Genomic DNA, 9,607 nt, shown 5'->3' on the forward strand with positions numbered 1-9,607 from the left:
CGTCACGGGGCTCAGAGGCCTGCGGGCGGCGGGGGGCGCCGGGGGTCCTGTCGCCGACTGGGAGCCCCCTCGGACTGCAGGGCGCGGGCTCCGGCGCCTGGGCTGGGGCACCCCGACGGGGCCGGGGGCCCTGGAGTCCCCCTCCTGCCCTCAGCCGGTCTAGGGGCTCCTTCCGGGGCCTGCTCCCTCCTCCGTTCCCCCCTTTCCCCCTTGAACTGTGTTTGGTTCGAGTATTTATAAGGTGCCTTGTTTTGGGGTCTTTGCACAGAGAGAGACAAAGCCGTTTTCCCAGGAAAAAAAATTATATAGAAACAGTTCACTTTGATAGGACCTCATGGCTGTGGTGGCGACATGGCACGAGTGGAGACCCCAGTGGGAGTCTCGAGTCCGGGGGCTGGAGGGGGCGGCTGGGCCCACAGCAGCGCCGTCGGGGACTTCGTTTCTCGGGTTGCGAGCCAGGACTTTGGCTCCTGAGCACAAGACTTTACATCTCAACTTCTTGCTGTTTTCCTGGGCGCCGGCGGTTCATCCAGTCTGATGAAAATAGCAGAATGCAGATCCTTGAATCTTCACACAAATGCGATAATTATAGTACATTGAGCAACTGTGTTGGGCACGAAATTCTAGAGGAATCTTTAGTCCTACTACCAAGACGCCCCCCACACATTCAGCCGTACCTTCTGCGTCTTCTTTCCCCACTTTCAGCTCCCATGGAAGTTGGGTTCTTGAGAGGAATGATGTCTGGCCAAAATCCACTGGAAGCAGGCTTGAGATTTGGGGGTGCGGTAAGCTGGGAAGGAGAAACCTGTGTCTAGTTGGGCAGAGATCTGAGGATGGGAAAGAAACTTTGTGGTCCCTGAGCTGGGAAGGGGTTGGTGTTCCATGAATACTGCGAGCTCTAAGCTGTTGGCTTTTTATTTAGACCGGGCAGGTAAGAATTTGGGTTTTGTTGGATTATTTAGGGGCTAAGAAGCTCAGTGAGATTTATGTGTAGGCAAGTTGAGGCATCAGTAGGTCTGGGTTTGAGAACCTGAAAATATTCTCTTAAATAGCACTTTTTGTTTTATAGCAAGAGGGCTTTCACATATGTTGGCTCATCTGTCCACAGTAACAATGTCAGGTAGACAGTTTTCAATCCTCATTTTCCAGATGAGAAATCCAAGGCTTAGAGAGTTGAGTGTCTTGCTGGAAAGTCACACTGCAGAGCTAGGATTCCTACTCAGTTTTCTTTCTTTCTTTCTCTCTCTCTTTTTTTTTTTTTTTTTTTTATTATTTTTAAATTTTTATTTCCCCACCCATTTTTCTGATTGCAAATCTTCACCCTGTCCCAGAGTCCTGGGCTCCCTCAGCAAGTTGCTTTTCAAGTGCCTCTTGTGAGATTCTGTGAGTCAGATTTGGGATTGACTTTGTCACTTATAGTCTGGCTACAAAGAGCAAGTTGACTCTAGTGAACCAATAAGAGAAAAAGAAAATGCTCAATTCTGGGGTTAATGCAGTGGGAGTGGAGAGAAGGGAGATGGCTCAGGGTAATCTGGAAAAGTTAGGGAAGGATTCCTCGGGGTGGGGGGGAAGAGGAAGGGAATTCCTGGGTTAGCCACAATTGCTTTTGTGCTGTGAGGTTGACTTACATTCTAATTCTTACAGTAGTTCCATGAGTGGTGGGCATTACTATCTCCATTTCACAGATAAAGAAATTGAGGAACATGGGATTTGTGTGGCTGGCCCAAGGTTATCCCACTGGATTTGAACCCAGGCATTCATGACTCTTGAGTGCGCTGCGGCCCGCTGCAGCCACCTTCATCTCAAATATGTAAGACAAGAACAAGGACTAGGATGGTCTAAATTGGCAAATGTAACAGGGGTAGGGGCTGAAGCTAAAAGGTCAGCAGGCTCCCCAAGGCCAGGGGTTCTACTGAACTGGCTCTGTGTCCCAGGGCCCTCTGGGGCTGGCCCAGCAAAAGTACTCCCAGTAGGTTTCTGGAAACATGACTGGAAAAGGCAGAACAGCAGTGGAAGGAGGACTGGCCCCTGAGTGTGGAGATCTGAGTAAGTTCAGCTCTTTGGTGCCTGTTGTGTGCTCGGCTTGCCGCCCCGGAGGAGCTTGGAGCTTGGGGATGAGGCAGATATGGTTGATTAACCTGAGCTTCCCAAGGACAGAACTGGGTCTGATTCACCCTCTGGGCCATTGGCTCCAGTAGAGGTGCCAGGAGGACACATTCAGCCATTGTGTTGTCAAATTAAATCATGCCCCAGTGTAGAGGAGGAAGGTTTATTTTGCCCAGGGGTGGGAGGTCTTCCTAGAAGAAGTACCATTTGAACATTTGAGAGATGGGTTGAGAAAGGCCAAGAGAAAGGGCATTCTAAGCAGAAGCACTGAGACAGACGAAGGCAGGGACATTTAAAGAAGGAACAGGTCACTTGATATAACCTCGATATAGGAGGCAGATATGAGTTTGGGTTCAAGTCAGGCTCTGCTACCGTAGTCCCTTCGGTTCTCTGGGCCTCTGAAAACAAGCCCTGAGATTTGGTGATGTTTGATAGTAACCTGTGTTTGGGGATCAGGACAAGAAACTCAGACGAAAGGAGCTAGAAGAGTTTTACATTTTTTATTAATTAATTTTTTTGTACATTTTTTATTAATTTTAAGACACTGATCCAGCAATTCCCCAGTGGTCAGGCCCTGTTGTGAGTGCTTTTTTCTAGATTAGTTTATTTAATCCTTGTAACAGCCCTATAGGTAGGCACTATAATTATCCCCATTTTTCAGAGGAAGAAACTAGGGCACAGAGAGGTTAAGTGACATTGCATAAGTGGCAGAGTTGCAAAGTGGACCTGGCAGTCCAGTCCAGCTCTCGTGTAGGACTAGGAAGGGAGAGAAGAAAGGAGGCTGGTGGGGACCACGGTGGTAGACCTGAGTGTCATCAGAGGCAGAGGTGTCCTCTGTGGAAAGCCGGCTGGAACCGGAGCTAGAGGCTTGATCTGGGCTGACAAAGTGACTACTAGATGTCAGCTCCCAGGAGCCTCCACAGAAGCCAGCTCCTTACATCACATTTAACGGCCTATAGGACATGGCTCCTTTTCCTTTCTCTGTCAGCACCAGCTACAGACTCTGTCCTGCCTTATTTATTTCCTCTAGCGAGTTGGTTTCTTTGCGGCGTCCTGATAGCTTCTGCAGGTGTGTGAGCGCTGCTTGCCCATCAGGCCATGGAAGCTGTCTGCTTTCAGAACCCATCTTCTGGACTTCTGAACCGTCTAGTCAACTTTGGTTTAGCAATTCCTGAACCCCGTATCAGAGGCTGCAACACAACCTTGATGGGAACGGTGGTAATCATGACAGCAGCCATTATATATTTAATGCTACTGTGTGCCCGCACTGTGCTTGGCACTTTCCGTGCCTTCTCATTGAATCCGCTCAACAAGTGTTTGAGGCAGGAACAATTATAAGCAGCCCTATTTTGCAGACTGATGCTCAGAGAGATGAAGTCACACATCCAAGATCACACAGCTGTGGTAGAACAGGGTGTCAGATGGAGCCAGGCCTACTGGACTCCAGATTCTGAGGTCTCAGCTGCCTTGCAGGATTGATTCCTTCAGGTTACTTCCAGTTTCCACGAAGCTCTTATCTGTCTGGAAATTGTGGCTGTCACTAACATTTGTATCATGCTTGTGCTCATAGCTCCCCATTAGTTGTCATGACAGTCCTTCAAGGTAAGAGGTGTCCCTGTTTTTCAGAAGAAGAAAATTGAGGCATCACCCACTCTCTAACTCTTCCTACACTGTCCGCAGTTATGTGGAAAGGGAACAAGGTATCAGAGTCCCTGAGACCAAGAGCCATGTCTTCTGGTTGGTTCGTGTTTCCAAAGCGCTGGGATCAGCCAACAACTATTCATTGAGCACCTCCTGGAGGGCTGCAGGGAGGGTTGAGGCTGTGACTCTTCTGGTGTTTTCAGAGGTCACCCTGGTTCATCTGTGCTCTTGCTCCCAGGACTTGTCATGCCCTGTCCCTCTACAGGCAGAGATCTTCCTTGATCCAGGCCTGGACCACTGCAGTAGCTTCTTAACTAATCTGGCATCCCCTCTTGTTATCCATCCTCCATGCAGCAGCCAAAGGGATCTTCCTGAGATTTAAATGAGATCCTGTCATTCTGCTGAAAACCCTCCAGTGGTTTCCTGACACACACACAGCACAGCCCTGGCCTGTGTGTAGCTCTCCGGCTGGCCTCTTCCTGTTTGCTTGCCCTTGCTCCAGCACTGCAGTCCTGCTGCCTTCTGTGTTTTCCTTGAACATTCTCAGCTTGTTCCTACCTCAGCGCCATTGCCCTTGCTGTGCCCTCTGCTGGGTGCACCATTACCCTACCTCCCATCTTCTTCCATGGCTGGCTTCTTGTCCCTTTTAAATGCCACTTCCTCCTAAGGGCCTTCGCTAAACTCGCAGTCCACCCACGTCACTCTGCCACGTTTCCTGTTTTACTTTTTTTGTAACTCTTATCTCTGTCTTTGCTTGTCTTGTGCCTCTAACACTGACCTGTTTATTTGTCTTCCCACCTCTGACTACAAGTTGCACAAGGACAGGGACTTTATTAACCTTGTTACCCAAGCACTTGGCAGAGCCCCCTGCACACAAAGGTGCTCCATGGTTATTTGCTGAATAATTGAATAAAAGCAGCAGGTTGTCCACAGAACAGCCCTTGCCAAAAATGAGTGGCCTAGACAGAAACTACAAAGAAATCAACGTTGACCAACTGAAAACGAACAGGATAATTTTGGCAGTTGTAGGTGCTTTCCACAGCACCCAATTCAGCAGAAACATGACTTTCTGACCTCCTCCGGGTGAGGCACGCTATGTAAATCTGCAAAATAGTCTTGCCAGGTGGTTATCATCAACCCCGTCTTGTAAGTGACAAAACTGAGGCTCGAAGAGGTGCCCTGGAACCTACCATGGGACAGTGCTGGGATTTGAACCCAGAGCTCATTGCACTAGCCCAGCCTGTTGCCTTGTCACCATCATGCATCAAAGCAAACTGAGCAGCCCATGAAGCTCTCCAGTTTCCCAAGGGTGCAACCATGAGGATTTCTGAGCTCAACTGCGTGAAAGAAAGGACTCCACAATGTTGGGAGGTCACTCTGTGCTATGGGACTCTGGGTGACTTTTTTTTAATACTTGCCTGTAATTTTGAAGGGTTTCACAATGAGCTTCTTTTACTTTTCTATTTAAAAAAAAAAAAAAGAGTTATTTTTTGAACATCTCAGTCGAGCACCACACCCAGTGGGTCTTGATCAGGATGCAGGAGCCCGGGCCCCCGGAGACAGGGATGTGGGTTTAAACTGTTCCTGTGCAGTTTGGCCCAGGTTGGTGGGAGGGTGAGACAAGATTATGAAAGTAAAAGCCCTTTGTAACCAGGCCACTGCAGGAGGCGGGTGGGAGGTAAAGGTCATGCTTTGCTGCAGACTCTTAGTTTGGTTTATGGGGCTGGGGAGGAGGAGTGGGGAAGGCCTGGGGAAGTTTCCTGAACTTTGGTTTCTGTTCAAGGTGGCCAGTTGAAAAGAAAACAATTGGCAGGTCACTGAGGCTTGTGGGTGTTCCATTTCACACTAGCTCCTTGCAGGAGGTTCCCGATCCAGCCTGGGGCAGTGCCGGTAGCTCCGGCTTTCTCCTTGGCAGCAGTGTGGCAAGTCACCAATCCCCTCCAAGCCTCACTTTTCTGTAGACAGTGACCTACCTTTGAGATTATTGTGAGGGTGAATAACACGGTTCCTTAGAATAGAGCTTCTAAATCTTCTCAGAGCTGTTAGGGACTCTTTTCAGAGGGTACTGTTTTGATTTTTTATTTTTATTTTTTTCCTTTTTGTCTTTTTTTCGTGACCGGCAACGGATCACAACCCTCAGTGTCACGCCCATACCGGACCGGGACCGGCAACGGGATCGCAACCCTCGGTGTTGCTCCCGCATCTCGCTCAGCCAGTGAGCAGCCGGTCTGTATGTGGGATCCGAACCCTCGGCGGGAGCGCCTCCGCGCTCCCAAGCGGCGCACTGTAGCAGTGTGCCACCGGGCCGGCCCCAGAGGGTACTGTTTTTAAACGCGTAAAGTAAAATACACAGGATTACAAAGGAAACCAATTCTCTCCCTTTTTTTTTTTTTTTTTTTTTTTTCGATATTAAATGATGGTTTTGGCAACATATTCCATTAACTTCACTTTTTGTTGTTGTTTTGAGGTGAATTGCAGCTGGGATTGAACCCTGGACCTCGGTGTTCTCAGCACCACCCCCTAACCAACTGAGCTAACCAGCCAACCCTGAAACCAAGTTTCTTAAACTATAGCTGTGCTGCTTTATCAATTCACTAAAAAACAAGATTTAAGGGCCAGCCTGTGGCTCACTTGGGAGAGTGCGGTGCTAATAACACCAAGGCCACAGGTTTGGATCCCTACATAGGTATGGCCGGTTAGCTCACTTGGGAGAGCGTGGTGCTGACAACACCAAGTTAAGGGTTAAGATCCCCTTACCGATCATCTTAAAAAAAAAAAAAAAAAAGATCTAGCAGTGAATGTACTATAACATAATTTTGAAGTGTGATGAGCATGAACTTTTCATTACGTCTGCAGTAACTGAAACATGATAAGAAGAGATTGTAGTGGTGACAAGGTCGCAGGCAGGTCGCGGACACTGCTGCAGTGTATTGCCTATGTTGGAGATTGGAGGGAATGCTAGCTATCAGGGTGGGGTTAGTGCAAAGCAAGTTGTAAATGTTTTCCCACCCAAGTTCACAGGCCTCTGACTTCTCTTTATTTAGAATCCCTGCTTTAGAAGGTACTTGACATGCTGCAGGTGATCTCCAAAAAAATGAGGCATGACCCCTCCCTGACCTCCTTAGAGCAGAGGGTCCTTGGGGTGAGCAGACATGCCAAATAAGGACTGTAGGGAAGGGATAAATGCAGACCTGGAAAGCTGGCTAGTGGGGTCAAGGACAGCAAAATTAAACCTTTCGTGGTCTTTCTGAGTAACTCATCAAGGGCCCAGTGAGTCAGAAGTGCCAGGCATCTTTGGAGAGGCCGCAGCCTCCGGTGGTATTCACGTGATATGCAGTGCGTCTGCAGGCTGGACTGACTGCTGCTCTTTAATTAACCCTGGGAAAAGTGAGTGCAAGGTGGGCGGCCCTGGCTGGAGGCAGCCTGGTGGGAGGGGGAGGAGCACTGTTGTATTGGGATGTGAGAGAGTGGGCTCCAGAGCCAACTGCCAGGGTTCAAATCCCAGCTCCATCACTTACTATGTAACCCTGCCAGTTATTTCACCGAAACCTGTGCCTCAGTTTCCTCATCTGTAAAATGGGGCTATGATAGTTTTGTCCTTTCTTATGGGATGTTGTGAAGATTAAGTATTATATTTAAAGCCCTTAAAGCAATATCTGGTGGGAGGAAGTACATAGTAAGTGATGACTGATGTCAGCATCTCTACTATTATTCTAAGGTTCGTGAGCTCCACACACTTCGAATAGGGTTCTCTTCTCTCTCTGGGCTGCTCAGAAATAAATCAGATGCAGCTTCTCCCTTCAAGGAGCTCATAGTTGAGGGAAAGATGGGGACATAAGCACATCATTTCAATTAGCTGGGTTTAGTACAATGGTTGTGGTGAGCTTGGGGTGCTGTGCTCAAGTGGGTGTCAGGGAAGGAAGGCTTCCTGGTAGAGGAGCCACCTTGACTGAGCTTTAAAGAAGCAGTGGGCATTAGGCAGGGTGGGAAGCAGTCAGTGTGGAGGATGTCCTGCACAGAGTGGTAAGTCAGATGGTTCATTGTTGCCAGAGTGTGACATTCCAGGCTGGCCATGGGGCAGATGAGAGGCCAGGCATGCCCCTCGGTGCTGCATGCATCAGGATGAGGAGCTTGGACATTGTCCCCCCCGGTAGGTTGTCATGGAAAGTTGTTTGTTTTTAACTTTTTATTCATAAGAAGTTGCAAAAATAGTACATAGTGTTCCATTCACCCAGCTTCTCCTAGGGGTGACATATAGTTGTCGTACATTATCAAATCTAGAAAATTGGCATTGGTACATTACTAGACTACAGAGCTTATTCAGTTTTCACCTTTTTTAAAAACCTGCATTCGTGTGTATGTGTGTGTGTGTGTTCACATGCACACTTAGATGGGTTTTGAGCAAGGGAGTGACCTTTGCCTATGTGTTAGATATCCCTGAACTCCGAATGGGAACAGGTTGGAGGGGGCTCCTTGAAAGCTGTTGGTAAGAAGTGGTGAGGGCCTGAGTGATGGCTGAGGTTGTGAGGAGGGTGGGAGGGGCTGCAGGGTGGAGAAATATTTAGGAGGTAAAGCTGGGAGAATTGGGGATTGACTGAGAATAGGATGATGCTCAGAGAGCTATGAAGAGAGTCAGGGAATAATGGGGGAGGAGCAGGAGTAGGAGAGAAGATGCTGAGCACAGTTTGGAACGTGTTCAGTTCTTCCAACTGGGGTGGGCACCAGGGAGGACTTTCTGGACACAGAAGCATCTGAGCTGGGTCTTAAAGGATAAGCATGAGTTGGCTAGGTGTGTGTGGGAGAGGGCATTCCAGATAGAAGGCCCAGGATTAGGGAAGGCACGGAGGTCATAGGCAACCTGGGGGCTGGACATCCGGACACCACTACACGGAAGGTAAGAGATATGAGAATGAAATACTGGGGAGGGGGTGAACCTGGTGGGAATAGATTTGTGAGTCATTGACATGACTCATGAGATCATGAAATGCAAGAGCTCATCTGGGGAGAGCCTGTAGAGTGACGAGAGTGGGAGCATTGTCCCTTAAATGGAGGCTCAGAGTATTTGTCTTGAGGCCTGGGCAGAGGAAGAAGAACCCCTAACAGAGACAGAGCAGGAACAGTCAGAGAGGCTTGAGGAAGGCGCAGGAGTGCAGCCTCACAGGAGCCAGGAAGTGGCAGATGCAGCCAAGAGTCCAGGAAGAGGCGAGTAAAAAACTGCCCCTCCACTGGAATCAGCAACCAGGAGACCCTTGGGTTGGGAACGGTCCTTGGCAAGCACCATGAAGTGGGGTGATGGAGTAGGAGTTGGGGACTTGAGTGGGAGGTCTGAGGATGTGGAGACACTATAGACAACTCTTTCATGAAATGTGGACAAGAAAGGGAAGAGAGGTTGTGTATTTGCCAGAAGGGGATTTAGGATCAGGGGAGGGAATTATTTTAGGGATGGGGAAGATTTGAGCTTTATGACAGATTGAAGGGTCCTGGAGCTGGGTCTCATTGCTTAACGGGAGACAATAACAGTGATGGTGGGGCCGGCCCGTGGCTCACTTGGGAGAGTGCGGTGCTTATAACACCAAGGCCACGGGTTCGGATCCCTATATAGGGATGGCCAGTTAGCTCACTTGGGAGAGCGTGGTGCTGACAACACCAAGTCAAGGGTTAAGATCCCCTTACCGGTCATCTTTAAAAAGTAAAAATTAGGGCCGGCCCGGTGGCGCACTGGATAGTGCGCCGCTTGGGAAGCGCGGCGGCGCTCCCGCCCAAGGGGTCGGGTCCCACATACAGACCGGATCCCAGATACAGACCGGTTCCCACTCACTGGCTGAGCGAGGCGCGGGATCAACGCCGAGGGTTGCAGTCC

General features: G+C 49.3%; 1 protein-coding gene across 1 annotated transcript in view; it reads left to right on the plus strand.

Annotated features, from left to right (window-relative positions):
• The window catches only part of ZC3H7B (zinc finger CCCH-type containing 7B), a 50,440-nt gene that overhangs the window by 368 nt on the left and 40,465 nt on the right, over positions 1-9,607 (plus strand). The window lies entirely within an intron of this gene.

Source organism: Galeopterus variegatus, unplaced genomic scaffold, assembly GCF_000696425.1.
Source record: "Galeopterus variegatus unplaced genomic scaffold, G_variegatus-3.0.2 Scaffold55, whole genome shotgun sequence".
Classification (NCBI taxonomy): Eukaryota; Metazoa; Chordata; class Mammalia; order Dermoptera; family Cynocephalidae; genus Galeopterus; species Galeopterus variegatus.